Genomic DNA, 22989 nt, shown 5'->3' with positions numbered 1-22989 from the left:
TCTCCATTGTGAGTATGAGACATACATTTGCTTTTTGCTTTTTTAATGCTTCTAAAATCACGTTTGCTCTAGTGAAATATTTCACGTTATCAGCCTTGAGCTCTCTGGTCTTCAGCTGTATAATATTTAGTGGTAAGATTGATCTGGTTTGCATTGAAAAACAAGAAAAAAGTAGTATGTCTCATTTTCATTGATTTAAGCCTGTTTTCTTAAATCAGAATTTTCCCTTAATATTTTTTCTGATCTGTGGTACATGCATCCTTGCTATCTCTTGGAAGTGTTGATCATTTTCAGTTTCATAAATTGATTCCTTGGGGAAGAATATAATTCATTTAATGTCATGAACACCACGTGGAGCCTTGTGAGAAGCTCCCTGCTAACAAAGCTACAATGTTATCTTCTCTCTCTCATATAAGGTATTACTAGAAATAGTATGCTTTGACCTGAGTGTACATATATGCTCATATATGTAAATGTATGTGTATCTATGCTCAGATATGTATATATATGTACATAGCTAGCACTTAGCTAGTTATTTGACATAGGTGCATCAGCCTTGTTGATGCAGCACACAGATTTAGGTGACTGAAAAACGAATGGTAACAGCTCTCAAAGTTACCTTAGGTAATTTCTTTGCCCTGTCCTACAGCATGGATCCATGTGATGCGTGACCTCTGGATAAATGACTTATCTGTGCTAAATAATGAAATCCAGGCTCTACTGGCAGACAGAAAATGAAATATGGTAATTAGATATAGACTTTGGGTTAGCACTCATTTTCCAGTTTATCTATTGCCTCTCTAACCACCCCCTAAGCTTAGTGGTGTGAAACAACAGCCATCTTATTATGCTCACAGATTCTGCAGGTCAGGAATTCGGTCAGGGCACAGCAGGGATAGCTTGTCTTTGCTCCACAATGTCTGGGGCTTGAACTTGGAAGACCCAGGCAGCTGGGGAAGACTCTGATGGCTGGGGGCTGGGATCATCTTGGAGGCTGCTTCACTTACACATCACCTGGGCTGGAGTGACTTGAAGGCTGGGCTCAGCTGAGACTGTTGACCAGAGCACCTTCACGTGTCCTTTCCATGTGGCGTGGGCTCCTCACAGCATGGTGACCAGGTATCCAGATAGGACCCTGCAGAGAGCAAGCATTCCCAAAGAACCTGCTGAAACCCCATGACCTTCTGTGATCTGTTGTTAGCAAGCAAGTCACCAAGGCCAGCCCAGATTGCAGGGCATAGGGAATCAGACTCCACCGCAAATGGGAGGCAGGTCAAAGAATTTGTGACCATTTTTAAAACTTGCCACTACCAGCCTTTAAATAATATATTTTAAAGTTAGTCCCTAAAACTTTTAATTAGCGTGACAGACTTCTGCTGGTTATGTTGTTTCTCTCCCAGAATAGAGGATAATAAAAATCTAACCATTTCTCATAAAGCCTGCTACCTGATCCTATTTAAATTTGGCCTGATTTCTTTTAGATTTGAGTGGGTTAAAGCAATGCTTATTTTTGTGACATCATTTTTTTTTTTTTTTTTTGTGGTACGTGGGTCTCTCACTGTTGCAGCCTCTCCCGTTGCGGAGCACAGGCTCCGGACGCACAGGCTCAGCAGCCACGGCTCACTGGCCCAGCTGCTCCGTGGCATGTGGGATCTTCCTGGACCGGGGCACAAACCTGTGTCCCCTGCATTGGCAGGCGGACTCTCAACCACTGCGCCACCAGGGAAGCCCTGAATTCTCTTAGCTTTTGCTTGTCTGTAAAGCTTTTGATTTCTCTGTTGAATCTGAATGAGATACTTGCCGGGTAAAGTAATCTTGGTTGTAGGTTCTTCCCTTCCATCACTTTAAATATATCATGTCACTCCCTTCTGGCTTGTAGAGTTTCTGCTGAGAAATCAGCTGTTAACCTTATGGGAGCTCCCTTGTATGTTATTTGTCATTTTACCCTTGTTGCTTTCAGTAATTTTTCTTTGTCTTTAATTTTTGTCAAATTGATTACTGTGTGTCTCGGCATGTTTCTCCTTGGGTTTATTCTGCCTGGGACTCTCTGTGCTTCTTGGACTTGGGTGGCTATTTCCTTTCCCACGTTAGGGAAGCTTTTGACTATAATCTCTTCAGATATATTCTCGGGTCCTTTCTCTCTCTTTCTCCTCCTCCTAAAACCCCTATAATGCGAATGTTGTTGCCTTTAATGTTGTCCCAGAGGTCTCTTAGGCTGTCTTCATTCTTTTCATTCTTTTTTTTCTTTTTTCTTTTTTTTTTTTTTGCGGTATGCGGGCCTCTCACTGTTGTGGCCTCTCCCATTGCGGAGCACAGGCTCCAGACGCTCAGGCTCAGTGGCCATGGCTCACGGGCCCAGCCACTCCGTGGCATGTGGGATCTTCCTGGACCGGGGTACGAACCTGTGTCCCCTGCATTGGCAGGCGGACTCTCAACCACTGCGCCACCAGGGAAGCCCTCATTCTTTTTTCTTTATTCTGTTCCATGGCAGTGAATTCCACCATTCTGTCTTCCAGGTCACTTATCTGTTCTTCTGCCTCAGTTATTCTGCTATTGATTCCTTCTAGTGTAATTTTCATTTCAGTTATTGTATTGTTCATCTCTGTTTGTTTGTCCTTTAATTCTTCTATGTATTTGTTCTTTAATTCTTCTAGGTCTTTGTTAAACATTTCTTGCATCTTCTCGATCTTTGCCTCCATTCTTTTTCCGAGGTCCTGGATCATCTTCACTATCATCATTCTGAATTCTTTTTCTGGAAGGTTGCCTATCTCCACTTCATTTAGTTGTTTTTCTGGGGTTTTATCTTGTTCCTTCATCTGGTACACAGTCCTCTGCCTTTTCATTTTGTCTGTCTTTCTGTGAATGTGGTTTTGGTTCCATGGGCTGCAGAACTGTAGTTCTACTTGCTTCTACTGTCTGCCCTCTGGTGGATGAGGCTATCTAAGAGGCTTGTGCAAGTTTCCTGATGGGAGGGACTGGTGGTGGGTAGAGCTGGGTGTTGCTCTGGTGGGCAGAGCTCAGTAAAACTTTAATCCGCTTGTCTGTTGACGGGTGGCTCTGCATTCCCTCCCTGTTGGTTGTTTGGCCTGAGGCGACCCAGCACTGGAGCCTACCCGGCTCTTTGGTGGGGCTGATGGCAGACGCTAGGAGGGCTCACGCCAAGGAGTACTTCCCCAAACTTCTGCTGCCAGTGTCCTTGTCCCCGTGATGAGCCACAGCCACCCCCCGCCTCTGCAGGAGACCCTCCAACAGTAGCAGGCAGGTCTGGTCCAGTCTCCTATGGGGTCACCGCTCCTTCCCCTGGGTCCCGACGCGCACACTACTTGGTGTGCGCCCTCCAGGAGTGGAGTCTCTGTTTCCCCCAGTCCTGTTGACGTGCTGCAGTCAAACCCCTCTAGCCTTCAGAATCTGATTCTCCAGGAATTCCTCCTCCTGTTGCTGGACCCCAGGTTGGGAAGCCTGATGTGGAGCTCAGAACCTTCACTCCAGTGGGTGGACTGCTGTGGTATAAGTGTTTTCCAGTTTGTGAGTCACCCACCCAGCAGTTATAGGATTTGATTTTATTATGATTATGTCCCTCCTTCTGTCTCATTGTGGCTTCTCCTTTGTCTTTGGATGTGGGGTATCTTTTTTGTTGAGTTCTAGTGTCTTCCTGTCAGCGATTGTTCAGCAGTTAGTTGTGATTCCTGTGCTCTCGCAAGAGGGAGTGAGCACACGGCCTTCTAGTCCGCCATCTTGAACAGCACAGTATTTTTTGGTTTGCTTTTTTCCCTGGGCCAGTTTCACTACCATCTATGGGTTCTAATCTCATTACCACACCCATACCCCTTTGAGATTCAGATTCACTTTTCTGAACATACAGTGTGTGAAAGATGTGTGTGTGTGTGTGTGTGTGTGTGTGTGTGTTTTAAGATCATGAATTTATATATCTTCTCTAAGCTACTCTGTTATTGGAGCTGTTAGCATTTTATATATGATCATGAATTTGAGGCACAATTTCATTTTTGAGACTGATTTAGGAACTTAAGGAGCTCATATATTATGTCTGCAAAAGTATTTCTTTTCTTCTTTCTTGGCCCAATATGGACCCTTGTGGATATGTAGTGCACATCTCTTGTTGCTGTACAACGATCATCTTTCCTGTGTCTTTTATTTTTAAATGTATATATTATTTCATTTTTTGAAACTTCCTGCAACTTCTGGAAACAAATGGACATTGTAGGGAAAAACAGGAGCATTCTAATCTTCCTTGGTGTTCTTGCTTTTCCCTATTGGCTTTAAGGAACTGGGGGCTGGGGAAGAGAACTAAAAATTATGAAAAAAAAGTCACAATAATTTAAAATGTTTGTCCCTAAATTCTGTGAAGTAGACCTGTAGTCATATGGCAGAGTTGATGTTTCTCATCATAATTTTTTTTTATATTTTATTTACTTATTTATTTATATTTTTGGCTGTGTCGGGTCTTAGTTGTGGCATGCAGGATCTTTCACTGCAGCTCGTGGGCTCTTCGTTGCGGCACATGGGCTTCTCTCTAGTTGTGGCACGTGAGCTCCAGAGCACATGGGCTCTGTAGTTTGTGCCGAGCACACTCCCTAGTTGTGGCATGCGGGCATAGTTGACCCGAGGCATGTGGGATCTTAGTTCCCCAACCAGGGATCGAACCCACATCCCCTGCATTGGAAGGTGGATTCTTTACCACTGGACCACCAGGCAAGTCCCCTCATCATAATGTTTTTAAATAATCTTTTTCTTATCTGTAAAACAATCACAAGCTTACATAAAAGTTGGAAGTACAGCCCCCAAAAAACTTTTCTTCTGAACCAGTTGAGAGTTAGTTGCTGATCTGAAGCCCCATCATCCCAAATGCTTTAGTGTGTACTTCCTACAAAGGCATTTTCCTACAGAACCATAGTACAACCGACCACAGCAAGAAATTTACACTAATATGTTACTTAATTAACTAACATGAACATGTTATTAATTATTTCAGTAACTGATAATGATACATTATTACTGTCTCTTCCTCAGACCAGCATCCTGAGGCTGTGGATGTGGTTTAGAGTCACCTTTTGTACTTAGTTGTCACGTCTCTTTACTCTTCTTCAGTCACAGTTCCTCGGTCTTTCTTTGACTTCCATGATGTTGACACTTTTAACAATTACAGGCCAGTTATTATACAGAATATCCCTCAATTTGGGTTCATCTAGTGTTTCCTCGTGATTAAGATTCAGCCTACATATGTTTAACAGGAACAGCACAGAAGTTATGCTGCTTTTTCTCACTGTATCCTCTCTTCATCTTCTCAACTAAATATATAACTGTCTTCAGGTTATGTAGGCCTGAAATTGTAGCCATGTTTCCCCATGTCTAAGTCAAAATCTGTTGATTCTGCCTGTCACTTCTGCTTATTCCCACTGCCATGTGACTATTTCAGGCCCTGACTCCCTGTTCCTTAAACAGCTGCACCACTCATAACTGCCTTTTCCTTGCTCCAGTCTTTCCTGTACCACTTATTAATCTTCCTAACATACAGCTTCTGTTGTTGTCTGCCTAAAGATGCCGAAATATAGAATAACAGTCTTTAGTAACTCCTAGTTGCCTACAGAATAAAGTTCAATTCTTTACATGATGTTTGAGATCCTCTATAGTTTGATTTTAGCTTAACCATCTTTTCCTGTACCCTCATTTAAACCAATTTGGTGCCTCTGACAGAATGCTCATCCTCCTGTCATCAAAATTCTGTTCATTCTTCACAACAAACTGAAATGCTGTCTTTTATGACACCTTTGTGCTGATTCATTTTTTTCCTTCCAAAAGCCATGTTTCACAACTTTATATCTCACATTTATAATTTTGTCTCACAGAGCCAGTGCTTAATGTTTGAACACAATGTTTTCTTCAAAGTGTGTAAGTCAATCAATAGACTTACATGATAGATGTTACAATTGTTGTCCCAGTCCTAAAATACTAAATATATAATGAAATCTCTAAGCCTTTTCATTGCAATTCTCTAAGCCTTTTCATTGCAATTTTTTAAATGTAAATAAGATTCTTTTTAATTTAAAAAATCTTTAATTTTTTAAACAATTTTTAAAGGTTACTTTCCATTTACAGTTATTACTAAATGTTGGCTGTATTCCCTGTGTTGTACCCTACATTCTTGAGCCTATCTTACACCCAGTAGTTTGTGCCTCCCACCCCTCACCCCTCTATTGCCCCCCCTTTATTGTAATTTTGACTGTATATCTTAAGTATTTTATGTTACTGAATTTTGATTATTTTCTCTTTAACATGTCGCTAATTGGCTAATAATAGCATAATTCCAATGAGTATATGAAGTTTATTATTGCCACATTCAGCATGTCTAATAATTTTTGGTTTTGTCCTGAATGAATTAAGTTTGAGTCCTGTGTACCTTATTAGTATTCATACTTTATTTTTTCCCTTCAGAGTCAGTAGATACTGTCTTAAGTTTATAAACAACACATTTTGAAATTACAAAATAGTCTTTAGGGCACTCCCTGGCAGTCCAGTGGTTAGGACTCAGTGCTCTCACTTCTGTGACCTGGGTTCAGTCCCTGGTCGGGGAACTAAGATTCTGTAAGCCACACAGCGCGGCCAAAAAAAAAGAAAAAAGAAAGAAATAGCCTTTAAATTTATAAAGATAACTAGCCACTAGAAGAATTTTAAAATAGTAACATTACAAAAAGTGGTGGTGATTAGTGGAGGAAACATGGAAAGTAGGAGTACAGATGCCTTATCTAAGCACCATCCAGGGTTGACGGAAGAGGCAGCAGAGGTGTAAGTTTATTATTCAGCATTTTGGCACTAGCCACGAAGAGAGCCAGAGACAGAGCCTGGAACTTCTTGCTGGGAGTGGGAATGGAGGTGGCTGGGTGGAGGAGGGAAACTTCTATTTTTAAAAAAAAATAATTTTCTGTACTGTTAGAATTTTATTTTACCAGATTGAATATGTTATTTTTTATTTTATTTTATTTTTTTTTGTGGTACATGGGCCTCTCACTGTTGTGGCCTCTCCCTTTGCGGAGCACAGGCTCCGGACGTGCAGGCTCAGCGGCCATGGCTCACGGGCCCAGCCGCTCCGCGGCATGTGGGATCTTCCCGGACCGGGACACGAACCCGCGTCCCCTGCATCGGCAGGCGGACTCTCAACCACTGCGCCACCAGGGAAGCCCGAATATGTTACTTTTATATTTAAAACTTTTTTTGTTTTAGACTCCAGAGTACATTAATAACTTACATGAAAGTAAATCCTGCCTAAGATAAGTTTGAAAGTAAGTCTTAAACATACACACAAATAGTCTGTGGTTGATTATTGATAAATGTTTTCATCTTTTTTGTGGGAAGACTTGTTATTCTTTGGTGATCAGAGTGTAGAGCCTTCAGAAAAGCTGCAGCATGCAGGGGCAGTTGAGATCCTTTCCCTACCCTACTTTGTAAGCACTCTTTTTCTTCTTTCTCCCAGTCTTTTCCACATTTCTCCTCCAATTCCTATCCTTTTCTCAAAGAAGAGAGGGCCATGTGACTAGAGTGATGGGTAGATACTGAGAGCCGTCTTGCCTAGGAACCACCTAAGAGCTGTCTTACCTAAGATAACAGTGGTTAGGAATTGTGTTTGTACCTTGAGTAGACATACTGAGTTAGAACAGGCTGGTGAGTAGAAAAAAAAGGAGACCTAGGAAATTCTGACAAATTACACAAGACATTTGAAATTCTAGATTTTACTGCACACGTCACTAATCCACGTCCAATAATAGAAATTTAGCTGTAAGATCTATTTATGAATCAAGGCAAAATGTCTGACCAAAGGAACTAAAATTGCACTTTTCCATTTTCCAGAGTTGTGTTTTGATGTATTTTATTTCTGTCCAAAGGTGTAGTTAATAACAAGCACAGCACCTAGCTTAGTGTCTGAAATCTAGTAGCCTTTTGATAAATTTGGTGAATGAATGAACACACACATGATCAAGAAATATTAGAAAATGGATGGGTTCTTAAAGTACATTGCTTGTTTACTTGAATGTTAAGCCAGAATGGCCAAATTGTGGAACAAACAAACTAGATATGTATATTGTACTAGATAAATTTTAATATGATGACAGAAATAACTTTCTTTGCAGAAAACTGCACTTTTTGTACTTCTTAGTATTGAAGGGAACTGAGAGCTCATTCTGGTGGCTGTTGGCATAGGAGGAAGAAAAAGAATACCTTGGGCAGATCGAGGTTTAATTAAACTTCGGTTTGGCTCATTTGAATTCATTCCTATAATAGACTTGTTAATGAGGTGTTAAATGATCACCTTGAGAGTCCCAGGAACTGTCAAAAGCTAATTAGAACTGAGAAGCTTTTTAAAAAAATTTCTATTCAGATTCTCTGCCCATCCTTTTTTTTAAAGCTTTTTTTTTTTTTTTTTTTTTAAAGCATTCCAGGATCCCCATGCTGAGGGGGCAGAACTGTTAAAGAAAGCAGTCTTGAGACAGGGTGGTGGTAGGAGTGGTCATAAAGAGAATTTCCAGCTTTGGAGAGGGGGTGCTGACATCCGCTTGTTACCTTTGGCAGGCGGGCTTTTCATTTGGTTGAACCTAGGTACCCTTCTTTTCCAATCCCTATGCTTTGTGAGCCTAGGAATATTTGGGTTCCACTTTTTTCTTTATTATTATGTATCTGCTTTTATGTAATTTGTTTATTTCACTATTAGAGATTCATCTAAGTAAAAATCAAGTTTTCTAGAGAACACAGTTTAATTCTTAGCCTCAGTACAGTTTAGCAGTATATCTAATGCTGGAGAGTAGATTAGATCCCTCCTTTCTTGTAACTTACTGCCTAGAACACTGTTGAGAAATATTTAATTCTTCATTTATCAAACATTTCTCAAGCACTTGCTCTGTATCCTGTGGTGGATATGCTGTTGAGGGGTACCAAGTTGAACAATAATACATGATCCTTGCCTTTGAAAATGCTTTTAGTCTAGTGGTAGGGATAAGATTCCAGAAAGGACTGGTTTCAGAGCCACAAATAAATTCTTCTTTTGTTCAGCTTCCCCTTTTCTTGGTTTCCCTTCTTCCTTCTCCTCCTCCCTCACCCCCACCCCCAAAAAACCCCCTTAAACTTCCTTAAATCCAGCTAATTATTTGAAGCAAATTCAGATCTTATTGATTTTATGTTTCTTACTAATTTTTCTATCTAAGTGGATTTTTCCTATGGAATATATATCACTTTAGTAAATTACCAGCAATCAAAGAAAAAGATTTTCTTTCTGTAAAGTAGCCTCTTTATTATCTAGCAAAAAGGGCTTTTTAACGAATGGCTAAAACCTTCTGAAATCAGCAAGCAGTATAACCACTTTACAGGTAGAGAAAATTGAGCTCACACAAGATAAGTTTTCTCAATATTTTGTCTTCAAGTAGAATGTGGCTTTCCTGAACTCCATCCACTTCATAATCTATTTTTAATTTTCTGATTTCTTGTCTGCGAATTTTCAAAAAAACAGCTAAATTTAGTTGTGAGTAATCGCCCCTACAAATGAAAGCCTGCCTCTTTCCTCTCCATGGATCAGTAACCCCTTTAACTTCCCTCTCTGCTTCAGAAATCTATCCTGAATACTCAAGAGCTTTTGTAGCACGGTCTGTCCTATTACTTCTTCCACTCCCATTTCTTTCTTCCAAATCCAAGTGCTAATAAAAATTTCTTGCCACAAGAGTGGTCTCTCCTTTTGCGTCTTGTTTCAGAGTTTTTTTAAGCTGGCTGTTAAGATGCGCACAGGCAGCAGGCTGGAAGCTAACCTTTGAACAAATGTAGACTTGTTCATTTAGTAGAATGTTGTTATTAATGCACAACATAAATAAGGAGTTTGAGGATGTTCCCCTTGGACAGGAAAGGAGCCCCGAAGCCGATGTCCCTCATATTGGAGAAGATGTGGTAAGATGATATAAGGGAACTAAACTCTTAATTAAACTACTGTGAATCACATTATTTTTTTTTAAGATTGAAGTGGGTGAACTACCTTAGTTTTATTTCATAATAAAATTAATTTTAAAGATTTTTTTCCATGATTTGATTTGTTCAGTTACTGTTTGGCTAAGATGAATGACCATTTCTTCTCATCACTTATAATTTGTCAACTTTATAGCCCAGTCTCTGTTTTGTTTGTTGAAGAGGAATAACTTTATCAATCTTTTCTTTTTTAGTATTTATTTTATTTATTTATTTGGTTGTGCCAGGTCTTAGTTGCAGCAGGCGGGCTCCTTAGTTGCAGCATGCGAACTCTTCGTTGTGGCCTGCATGTGGGATCTAGTTCCCTGACCAGGGATCGAACCCGGGCTCCAGGCATTGGGAGCACAGAGTCTTAACCATTGTGCCACCAGGGAAGTCCCTTTCTTAATATTAACACAGTTGGAATTGCTTTTTTCCCCAAAAATTACTTTTTTATTTTTCTTTTCTTTTCTTTCATTTTGGCTGCACTGTGCAGCACGTGGGGTCTTAGTTCCCTGACCAGGGATCAAACCTGTGACCCCTGCGGTGGAAGCACAGAGTCTTAACCTCTGGACCGCCAGGGAAGTCCCTCCCCCAGAATTATTTTTGAGGGCTCTATCTTGATCCTAGATTTTCATCAACTTTATTGCAGTTTATTGCCACAGGAATACTTAATATGTATAAATAAGTGACAAGATAGATGGACTCTTCTCAGTTAAGAACAGATACCCTCCTTAAGGCTTTCCTTAAGATTTGAGAGCTTTTTGAAGAGCAATTGATTTTTTTTTAATTGTCACCTGTGGTTTAGAAAAAATAAATTATCTAAATACTTGTATCTGCCTGCTATCTGCATTGACAGTGGAATGAGTTTCAGAAGGATCTCATTAAGGTGTACTCTTTTAAGCCCCCGTTCTCAAACTTTGTCCATGGATCACCTGCGTCAAAGTTTTTTAGTATGGTGGTTCCTAACCTTGGTCACACACAGGAAAGCTTAAAAATTAGTAATAATGCCAGTGTCACGCCCCTTTGCAGACCCATGACTATGTGGGGGTGAGGCTCCTGCAGGATGTTATTTAAAAGCACCCCAGATGATTCTAATGTGCAGCCAGGGTTGAGCCACCACAGTTACAGAGCTTGTTAAAAATGAGGATTCGAGTGTGTTTCACCAGACCATGAGTCTTGCTGGACAAGGCCTTAGACTATGCATTTTAAAGAAAATCTCAATTAATGCAAACTAACTTTTAAGAGATTGGAGGATTCTCTCTCTTTTTTTTCTTGAGCTCGTTTACATCAATGAGAACCAAAAGCAACTCTACTGATTGATGGTAGGTAATTGGGGAAAAGAAAGGAAATTGGAAGACAAGATATTTGATCTGTTTCTTTTAAAAGAAAAATAAGGGAAATATTGGCTTGTGGAACAGGAGTTTGGTGGTGATGTTAAGTTGCCAATTTTCATTGTTTTTGGAAATCTAAATGCATTGATGCTTCCTTCTAAAGAGCTGATGATCCTTGCTGAATGAATCAGTGGCATAGGTGAAGTTAGAACAAATTAGGGGAGGGAAAAGAGACAACTAAGGATTCAGAGCCCTATGTTCCGGCCTCTTAAGGATGGTTGGAATTATTTTGTTTTACTTTTTTTTTAATGCTACTTGTATTTTTTATAGCCTATTAATTCAGATTCTCAAATTTTGTACGTAACCTACAAAAGGCCTTGCTCACTATATACTCTTTTTTTAAATGTTCAATACTAATCAGTTTTGTGAAATTCTTACTTTCTGCCTTGCCTTCTACCTCTGAAACTAGTTTAATTCCAAGCCTTGCCTTCACCAGTGATTGCTGTATTTGCTAACCCTCTTCATCTGTCCATGGGTGCTTGACCACAGTACACATATTTCCTCATCCCTTCATTTCTGTCTAAAAGTAGCTTGTGATATGTTCCAGTACCAAAGGAGGACAGTAGGACAGTCTTTGGACAAATTAAGCCTTTCTGCCCTAATTGTGAGCTGGCACCCTTTAAAACTCAGTTCCTTAATTTTTCAGAGGCACTTGGCCTCTTTTCTTCCTTTTATTTAGGGCCCTGTTTCTGGCTCTGCGTTAGCAACCATTTTAAAAAATTCTTGATTATATTGAATCAACAACTTAAAGCCTTGGCCCCTGCTGCTTGTTGCACATCCTGTGACAGTCCTCAGGAAATCCTAGTTTTGGGCATTAAAACTAATTAAAGGATTAAACTACTACTAGGGAGAGGGTGATAAACAAGTGCTTGTGATAGGCATTCACTGTGCAGTGCTTGGTGTTAACGTGCTGCTCTAGTTGCTGAGGAGAGAAATAGCGGTAGTAATAGGGGAGAGTAGATTCAAATACTTGTATGCATTCTTGTAGGGACATAAAGAACCAAAGGGCTGCGTTAGAACAGTATCCCTAGGGTAGGGAGGGGCGGGCTGTCTCCTTTGATGTTCATTAACTTAACAATTGCCCAAGCTGAGCACTTTGATATTTGTTGACAGTCTAGCAAAACAGGGGCTGTGTCTAGAAGATGGTAAACCTAGTTCCCACTCATTTTGCTTCCGTGTTCCAAAGCTACTGAACTCTTGCTTCCTGAAAGTCCCTTATAAATATCCCTTTTACAAGACTGTTCACTGGAGCAGAAAGGTACACTTATTTTCCTGTTCCCTGGAACTCTTAAGAGCCTAATGGGAAGATTTTCTAGTGCCATTTAATTGGGACTTAAGTGTTATTAAAGTCAGTCTGCCCTGCCTTTTAGCTAATATTTCTTTTACTTTTGTTTTAGGTAACATTTTAATTTTTATTTTATTTATTTAATAAATAAATTTATTTATTTATTTTTGGCTGCATTGGGTCCTCGTTACTGCTCACGGGCTTTCTCTAGTTGCGGCTAGCGGGAGCTACTCTTTGTTGCAGTGGGCGGGCTTCTCATTGTGGTGGCTTCTCTTGTTGCGGAGCATGGGCTCTAGGTGTGCGGGCTTCAGTAGTTGTGGCACGTGGGCTCAGTAGTTGTGGCTTGCAGGCTCTAGAGCACAGGCTCAGTAGTTGTGACGCACAGGCTTAGTTGCTCTGCGGCATGTGGGATCTTCCCGGACCAGAGCTCAAACCCGTATCCCTTGCATTGGCAGGTGGATTCTTTTTTTTTTTTTTTTTTTTTTTTGCAGTACGCAGGCCTCTCACTGTTGTGCCCTCTCCCGTTGCGGAGCACAGGTTCTGGACGCACAGGCTCAGCGGCCATGGCTCACGGGCCCAGCCGCTCCACGGCATGTGGGATCTTCCCGGACCGGGGCACGAACCCGTGTCCCCTGCATCGGCAGGCGGACTCTTAACCACTGCGCCACTAGGGAAGCCCCGGCAGGTGGATTCTTAACCACTGCGCCACCAGGGAAGTCCCAAGGTAACATTTTTAAATAGGATACTTTATTCTTCTTTGTCTGAGATCATGTGAAAAACATGAATAGACAAATTCAAGTTCCAGCTTAGTGTGGTTTTAAAAATAGCTTCACTGATGTTTTTCTTTACATCCTATGCTCTATTCTCTCTTCCACCACTACTTCCTTCTCCAGTCCCTTTTGGTATTTTAAGATATTTTTAGATATAATGATGTTAATTTTCATCTATATCTCTGCAGGTGTTCATGTAGAAGTAAAGGAACTAAGGATGACCATAAATGTCCGTTGATTTGTGTGTTTGCTGGCATTCTTTTGTCTCTCTTGCTCCTTTCCAGGAGGCCATGAGTTGCTGCTCTTCATGATGCATCCTGACTGGATACTTGTGACAAGTACATAATTTATTGATCTAGAAAGTGCTGTGATGAGAGTTGAGAGCGTTGTCTGCTGCTTTGCCCCCTCACTTTAGAGCTGTTCAAAGAGAGTGACCATTGATGATTTAGAAAGACGAATGAAGAAGAGACTGATTCTTTAACGAAGAAAACTTTAGGACCTAGTTAAGGATTAATCCCTCTTCTGCCCAGCTCACAAACTACGGTATCATCTAAATGTGAAAAATATATATATCATGAAGTAGAAGTTCCTTCATGGTTTAACCTTGTTAATTATCAATATATTTCTGTTGGCATGAAAATCAACTTCAGTATCTATACATTTGTAAGATTCATAAAATAAGGAAAAATTATCAAAATTTTAACAAGTACCAAATATTTGCTACTACTTGTAGAAAAGGTTTTTCCCCCCATTGTTACCTTTACTTACTCAGTTTTTTTAAAACAAATATTTTGTTTATTTTAATGAAGCTGGTACAGACGGTGTCCATTTAAAACCCATATCCCAGGCCAAAAAGTACCAAAAAGAGCAGTGTTCTGTTGTATACAATTCTGCATGAATAACTTTAACTGCTAATGAAAAGTAGAACTTTTCTGGGATCTTCAAACAAGGTTTTTCTTTCATCTTAAAATGCTTTCTCTGCAGTGAAGCCATCTTTGGAGTTAGTCATCATTCTCACCACCTCTGTCATCTTGACTCCAACCTGGTATTCCTGTTCTTTTGGTCCAGACCCTCAGATTTTTAAAGTAGCTTTAAGTTAAGGAAAGGGCATTTTCCCACAGTTCAGTTCTCTGAAAAACTTACATCTCCCACTGACAGTCACAGTCCAGGAGTGAAGCAATCACGTGCTAGAACTTCAGGGCCAACTGGAAAGTCATTATGAACACTCGCATTAGTCACTGTTATTTATCACAAGCGTGCAAATGCACAGTCCTGGAAAAGGCGGCCTCTCTGTGCACACATGTAATTTTTAAAAAGGAGAGGGCAATATGAAGGGGGCTGAGGTTTGAGCACCAAAAATCAGCAAAGTGAAAACAAACAATAATGAATAATGGGCACTAGAATTCAAATTACCAGATGTTTTAAAGAGATGGGGCGCCAGTTTTCAATTCTGTTTTGAACGCTACATTACAAAAGAACTATTTTTAAAAATAAAAAAGGATTAAGGGAGAAGAATAAAAAATAAAAATATCTAAACCATTGAATGCCCCCATTTGTTTCTGATAAACTTCAATCACATCTTCTTCCTCCATTCCCAGTTCTTTCGGAGTGTGATTATCAGCAATTCTTTGACCTTTAAAGAGAAACCTGAGTGAATTCATGGGAACTCACTGTCTTTGACAGTATGATTCTTTGAGTTTCTTGTGATGCGTCATCATTTTCACCTTGAAGTGAATCTCACTGTTATCCTGTCTGATGACTTTGAGTTTAGTGTTCTCTCCTTCCTTCTTATCCCCCAAGTCCTCAGTTGAAGGTTTTGCCTCCTGGTCAGACATGGTGACAGTGGCTTCCCCCAGGGTCTCCACCCAGCAGTGGCCTCGGGTAGGCAGAACCTTGCTCTAGGATTTACAAATCTGTCTCTTCCCCACAACACAACACTGTGGCTGGAGGGACTTCCGCTATGCCTCCTACTTGTTCAGTTTTTAATTATTTAGGAAGCCTGCCTGCTCTTGTGGGGATGTATAGAGAGCATGGCTACAAGACTTTTTATTCTAAGATATTTGCTGCTATATGTGATTTTGAGTAATGTCTCCCATTCAGTTTTTCCTGAACAACACCCCGTCAGTGACAGGGTGCTGTGTTCCAGGGTCCTAGAGAGCTGTTTATTTTTGCAGTTGATAAAGGATAAAAGAAGTACTTGGTCATTTTTATATTTGATGCGGGGAGTGGTTCTTATCTCTTCTTTATAACCAAAACCATTTAAGTGAAGTACAGTAATTATATGGGTTAGTATTCTTTCCAATTCTATGCTTATACTTCAAATGATAGTACCGGGGATTGTGGCCATTTGCAGAGAGAAGTAGAAAAGAGAGTAGAAGGTAAGTGGCTCTAACAGCCGTTAGAAATTGTTCTTAACTTCTAAGTAAAAGTATGGCCATTATTCAAGAAAATTTTCTGTTAAGTATCATCTAAGTCCCATTGGACCTGGAATAACTTGGTCAAATGAATAGATTGCTGTCTCTTGGAGAGGGTTCTACGCTTTCTAAGGCATCAGTGCTAAAATCATCATCATAAAGCATTTGCTGGACTTTCCTTGTGGAGTATTTTTACAGGGAGGTAGAGGGAAAGAGGGAGAGAAAGATGTTATAGGGAATCAGCTCATGCAGTTTTTAGAGACTGACAAGATTCAAGATCTACAGCAGGCAAACTGGAGACCCAAATGATCTAGTCCAGATACCATCAGTCTCAAGATCCAGGAGGAGCTGACGCTTCAGTTCAAGTATGAAGGCAGGAGGAAAAAAAAAAAATGTCCCACCTTAACAGTCATGCAGGAGGAATTCCTTCTTACCTGGGGGGGGCCTTTTTGTACTATTTCGGCTTTCAGCTGATTGGATGTGGCTCACCCACATAGGGCAGTCAGCCAATTTAAATGTTACTCTCATTCGAAACACCCCCACAGACACATACAGAGTAATGTTTGACTAAATATCTGGGGCCCATGAAGCCTAGTCAGGGTGTTACATAAAATCAGCCATCACGGGGACTTCCCTGGTGGTGCAGTGGTTAAGACACTGCACTCCCAATGCAGGGGGCCTGGGTTCAATCCCTGGTCAGGGAACTAGATCCCACATGCATGCCGCAGCTAAGAGTTCACATGCCACAACTAAGGAGCTGGCAAGCCGTAACTAAGGAGCCCTTGAGCCGCAACTAAGGAGCCCGCTGGCTGCAACTAAGGAGCCTGCCTGCTGCAACTAAGATCTGGTGCAACCAAGTAAATAAATAAATAAAAATAAATAAATATTTTTTTTAAAAAGCCATCACCATATCCGCAGTTGATTAGCCCACTTTTTTTTGGATACTGAAATTTGCCTCTAATGTTTTTCAGCTTCAGGAGAAGTAAATGAGTGAATAAACTCTGTCTAAGCCTATCAACTTTTTTCCCTCCATATTGGGCTTGGCAGTGAAGACCCAACTTTGAGTTCTAAACTCTGATTCCCTTGGAATGTTGACAGTTTTACAATATTAAGTTCAGTTAACTTTATATTTTAGTTTCTATTCATTAATTGATTTTTAGTTGGTTCCATACATGATGTTTATACCCTTGGCAATTTGCTAGAAAGTAGATCATCAGTAACAGCCAAGAAGAACAAAAGAATTAATTTGGGAACTTTGTTATATGATTCTAATTAATGAAAGTAAGAGACCAACAAGTAAAACTGATGGATATAGAGTTTATGTTTATCTGTACAAATATGAAGATGTGTTTTTATGTTCTGATTTAAGTTCTGATTTTGGAATTCTTTTTATATATAGTTTTATTTTGTTTGAGTCCTCTTGCTGTATGAATATATGCAGTTCGGGGATCAGCCTGTTAAGGATACAAATACAGAATTTTAATACTCCTTTTTTTTTATTTGGCTGCACCGTGCAGCTTGCAGGATCTTAGTTCCCCAACCAGGGATTGAACCCGGGCCCACGACAGTGAAAGTGCTGAGTCCTAACCCTTTAATACTACATTTAAATGTATTTACCTATTCATTCATTCTTGTTTTGTTTATAGAAGTAATACATGCTCATTTTCAAAAACCCAAATATATGTCACAGAAAATAAACAGGAATAACCAGTGTCAGTTATTTGGCATATAGTCTACAGATTTCTTTTGCATGCACATATATACACATATATACAAATAATATACATATATACAAATAATTTTATTCGTGTTACTTTTAGCAGTGGCACATAAATAACACCACAGAATTAGAAGAGCTTTGACTAGTAGTCATTTATGGGAGGGAAGAAAATGAGGATATTAATTGCCTATTTAGCAGTTTTGGAGGACAGTTTCATTCTAGGGTTGTTAGAATTTACACCATAATTTTGGCAAGAACAAAAAGCAGATGAGTTCTGCTAGGATACTTCCCCTGCCACACAGTGTTTAATGGTGCCTACGAATAACAAAAGATAAGGAAGTCACATTGTGAGAGGTCTGTCAGCTTGTGATCCAACATAAATGGGGACTCTGACAAAGCATAAAAGAACTCACAATATTTAAAACAGAAAGTCATAAAAATTATAATCATCTTCATCAGTTCATTTAGTCCCATGGAATTAATTCATGGTTTTGATCTTTTGTTAACAGTTTTATGAAGTCATCAATTTCTAAGCTAGAATTCTATAAATTCTTACCACGGCATGGTTAGAGATCTGATTACAGTGCAGTTGACAAGGAAATTAGGTTATTTCTGTGACATACAACATTTTAAGATAACTAGAATTATGACTGATAACATTATTCCAGGACATACCAGATTTCTAGGAATTTCACATAGTTTCTGAAATACTTATAACATATATCTATACAGACATACAATAAAGAAGTTTCAGTATTACTTATTTGGAAATGCTTCCCATGAAATTTAATATATGAAATAAGCCTAGTTAGCTTAACATATCCCTTTTTATAAGGAGAGAGCCAATCTTTGAGATATTTCAGGGGCCTTGAAATAATATTTCAAAGTTAGTTCTAAGTCAAAAAAGACTTTATTTAAAATTTTATTTTTGAAATTTGTCAAAAATATCAAAAGTTTTAAAAATACTTCGTCAAATAGGATATAGGTCACTGTGGAACAATGCTTAGTTATCCATTTAATCAAAGTGACAAAGGTTTCACAGGCCATTATTATTATTATTATTATTATTATTATTATTATTATTATTTTTGCGGTATGCGGGCCTCTCACTGTTGTGGCCTCTCCCACTGTGGAGCACAGGCTCCGGACATGCAGGCTTAGCGGCCATGGCTCACGGGCCCAGCCACTCTGCGGCATGTGGGATCTTCCCGGACCGGGGCACAAACCCATGTCCCCTGCATCGGCAGGCGGACTCTCAACCACTGCACCACCAGGGAAGCCCTCACAGGCAATTATTGAAGGTTATATGTTTAGTACTGTGCAAAACTTAGCTCTTTTAATATTGAGAGGACTAGGTTTACTTAAATAATCAAAAGATCTGATAAAGACAACATAGAACGTAAGTGATTATTTTGACAAAACATAAGATCTGTCTTTTATAATTTTACTATCAAGAGCAGATGAATGGGGAAAAAAAGCTTGTCCTTTTAACATAAGGAGGAACCAAATTTTAATTTTGCACCAGCTTACTCTTCGTTGCGGTGCGCAGGCTTCTCATTGCAGTGGCTTCTCTTGTTGCGGAGCATGGGCTCTAGGCACACACGCTCAGTAATTGTGGCTCGTGGGCTGTAGAGTGCAGGCTCAGTAGTTGTGGCGCATGGGCTTACTTGCTCCGCAGCATGTGGGATCTTCCCGGACCAGGGCTCGGACCTGTGTCCCCTGCATTGGGAGGCATATTCTTAACCATTTAACCACTGCGCCACCAGGGAAGTCCCTAGTTGTTTTAATAACATATATTAATTAGAATTTTTAACCCTTTGAAACCTTAATTTCTAGTAAAAACTAAAAATTAAACAATTATGAACTGCCTTTTACATTAGCATTCTGTAGATGGGCAAACTTATAAAATACTTTTTATAATTTCTAGAAACATATGCTGCTTCATAGTACAGACTTGCAGTGAGGCACAAGATACACGTATTTACTAATAGACCCAAACATATTTAGTCTCTGTAATAAGAGGTCAAATGTAGGTAAACTTAAATTTGTTTAGCAATTCATGTTTCAATATTTTATCTTACTTGGAAATGACATAGACATTCAGTGAATTCCCATCATTTAACTTGAAACTTTAAAGTTTCAAGTTACCAAGAAGATTTGCGGAAACTACAAGGAGGGAAATATATAATAGTGAACATGTATTATGTTTACTATGTACTGAGCACTATTCTAAGTGCTTTTCATTAAATTCTCAGAAAAAGTATTACACATAATTCTCCTTTTATAAAATGAGGCAACTGAGAGGTAAATTGCTTATCTAAAGTCACAGAGTTACTAGGTAGTGAGGCCAGGATTTGAACAGAGTGTTTAGTGCCAGAATGCTTTCTGTGTACTAGACATTTAATTTAATTTTTGTTTGCTTCTTTTTTGCCACGCCACATGGCTTGCAGGATCTTATTTCCCTGACCAGGGATTGAACCCGTGCCCTTCGCAGTGAAAATGCAAAGTCCTAACCACTGGACGGCCAGGGAATTCCCAAAAATTTAATTTTCATTTGCCTTAATGTAATTGAATATAGATAATTCTGCTGAGGAATTCAGATTAGTTTGAACACATCTCAGAAAATTCATCCTGAATGTCTGCTGTGTATTCTTGGGGGAGGTACTAGGGATAAAAAGCATAGTATTTACCCTCAGACTTTGCAGTTTTTTCTGGGGACACAAGACCACACATGAAAGGTGTATGAACAGAAACAGGAACTTGTAAACAAGAGCAAATTAATGAGGTACAAAGTAGAGGCGTGTCTTAAAACGTGCCAGGAATTTTCTCATAATTTAATTTTTAAATTTCTGCCCTTCATCTTTTATAGTATTCTTGGTTCTTTTGGAGTTTTTAAAGATTAGAGATACATAAACACTGGTAGAAAATAACAAAAACAAACTGAAAATGAAAAAACAAGTTGCTTGTATTTACTGATTTGCATGATTTTCATCTGAACTGCAGACAAATTGTCTAGAAGAGTTTTCATTAGCAGAGTTGTATATAAGTTGTATTTAAGTATTCCTTAAATATGACATACAGGCTGGAAAGATATAGGTGAAATAGGGAATGACTGACTGCTAATGGGTGCTGGTTTCTTTTGGGGGTGATGAAAATATTCTAAAATTAATTATTGTAATGGTTGCAAACTCTCCAAGTACACTAAAAAACGTTAAATTGTATACTTCAAATGGGTGAATTGTATCAAAAAATGGACTTTAGCGCAGAAGCAAGAAGAAATACAGTCCTGCAGCCTGTGGAACAAAAACCACATTCACAGAAAGACAGACAATGAAAAGGCAGAGGACTATGTACCAGATGAAGGAACAAGATAAAAGCCCAGAAAAACAACTAAATGAAGTGGAGATAGGCAACCTTCCAGAAAAAGAATTCAGAATAATGATAGTGAAGATGATCCAGGACCTCGGGAAAAGAATGGAGGCAGAGATCGAGAAGATGCAAGAAATGTTCAACAAAGACCTAGAAGAATTAAAGAACAAACAAAAAAAGATGAACAATACAATAACTGAAATGAAAACTACACTAGAAGGAATCAATAGCAGAATAACTGAGGCAGAAGGACGGATAAGTGACCTGGAAGACAGAATGGTGGAATTCACTGCTGTGGAACAGAATAAAGAAAAAAGAATGAAAATAAATGAAGACAGCCTAAGAGACGTCTGGGACAACATTAAACGCAACAACATTCGCATTATAGGGGTCCCAGAGGAGAAGAGAGAGAGAAAGGACACGAGAAAATCTTTGAAGAGATTATAGTCAAAAATTTCCCTAACATGGGAAAGGAAATAGCCACCCAAGTCCAGGAAGCGCAAAGAGTCCCATACAGGATAAACCCAAGGAGAAACACGTGGAGACACATAGTAATCAAATTGGCAAGAATTAAAGTCAAAGAAAAATTATTGAAAGCAGCAAGGGTAAAATGACAAATAACATACAAGGGAACTCCCATAATGTTAACAGCTGATTTCTCAGCAGAAACTCTAGAAGCCAGAAGGTAGTGGCATGATATAATTAAAGTGGTGAAAGGGAAGAACTTAGAACCAAGATTACTCTACCCAGCAAGGATCTCATTCAGATTCAATGGAGAAATCAAAAGCCTTACAGACAAGCAAAAGCTAAGAGAATTCAGTACCACCAAACCAGCTCTACAACAAATGCTAAAGGAACTTCTCTTAATGGGAAACACAAAAGAGAAGAAAAGGACCTACAAAAACAAACCCAAAACAATTAAGAAAATGGTCATAGGAACATACATATTGATAATTACCTTAAACGTGAATGGATTAAATGCTCCAACCAAAAGACACAGGCTTGCTGAATGGATACAAAAACAAGACCCATCTATATGCTGTCTACAAGAGACCCACTTCAGACCTAGAGACACATACAGACTGAAAGTGAGGGGATGGAAAAAGATATTCCATGCAAATGGAAATCAAAAGAAAGCTGGAATAGCAATACTCATATCAGATAAAATAGACTTGAAAATAAAGAATGTTACAAGAGACAAGGAAGGACACTACGTAATGATCAAGGGATCAATCCAAGAAGAAGATATAACAATTATGAATATATATGCACCCAACATAGGAGCACCTCAATACATAAGGCAACTGCTAACAGCTATAAAAGAGGAAATCGATAGTAACACAATAATAGTGGGGGACTTGAACACCTCACTTACACCAATGGACAGATCATCCGAAATGAAAATTAATAAGGAAACACAAGCTTTAAATGACATAATAGACCAGATAGATTTAATAGATATTTATAGGACATTCCATCCACAAACTGCAGATTACACTTTCTTCTCAAGTGCTCATGGAACATTCTCCAGGATAGATCACATCTTGGGTCACAAATCAAGCCACAGTAAATTTAAGAAAAGTTGAAATCATATCAAGCATCTTTTCTGACCATAATGCTATGAGATTAGAAATCCATTACAGGGCAAAAGAAACGTAAAAAACACAAACACATGGAGGCTAGACAATATGTTACTAAATAACCAAGAGATCACTGAAGAAATCAAAGAGGAAATCAGAAAATACCTGGAGACAAATGACAATGAAAACACGACGATCCAAAACCTATGGGATGCAGCAAAAGCAGTTCTAACAGGGACGTTTATAGCTATACAGGCCTACCTCAAGAAACAAGAAAAATCTCAAACAATCTAACCTTACACCTAAAGGAACTAGAGAAAGAAGAACAAACAATACCCAAAGTTAGCAGAAGGAAAGAAATCATAAAGATCAGAGCAGAAATAGAAACAAAGAAAACAATAGCAAAGATCAATAAAACTACAAGCTGGTTCTTTGAGAAGATAAACAAAATTGATAAACCATTA

At 39.2% G+C, this 22989-nt stretch overlaps 1 protein-coding gene across 1 annotated transcript in view; it reads left to right on the top strand.

Moving 5' to 3' along the window:
* SPTLC2 (serine palmitoyltransferase long chain base subunit 2) overlaps positions 1-22989 on the top strand; it is a 113938-nt gene that overhangs the window by 53068 nt on the left and 37881 nt on the right. The gene's annotated exons all lie outside the window — the stretch shown is intronic.

This window comes from Mesoplodon bidens, assembly GCF_964165515.1.
Source record: "Mesoplodon bidens genome assembly, chromosome: 3".
NCBI classification, from domain to species: Eukaryota; Metazoa; Chordata; class Mammalia; order Artiodactyla; family Ziphiidae; genus Mesoplodon; species Mesoplodon bidens.
This window is presented reverse-complemented; position numbering and strand designations above follow the sequence as displayed.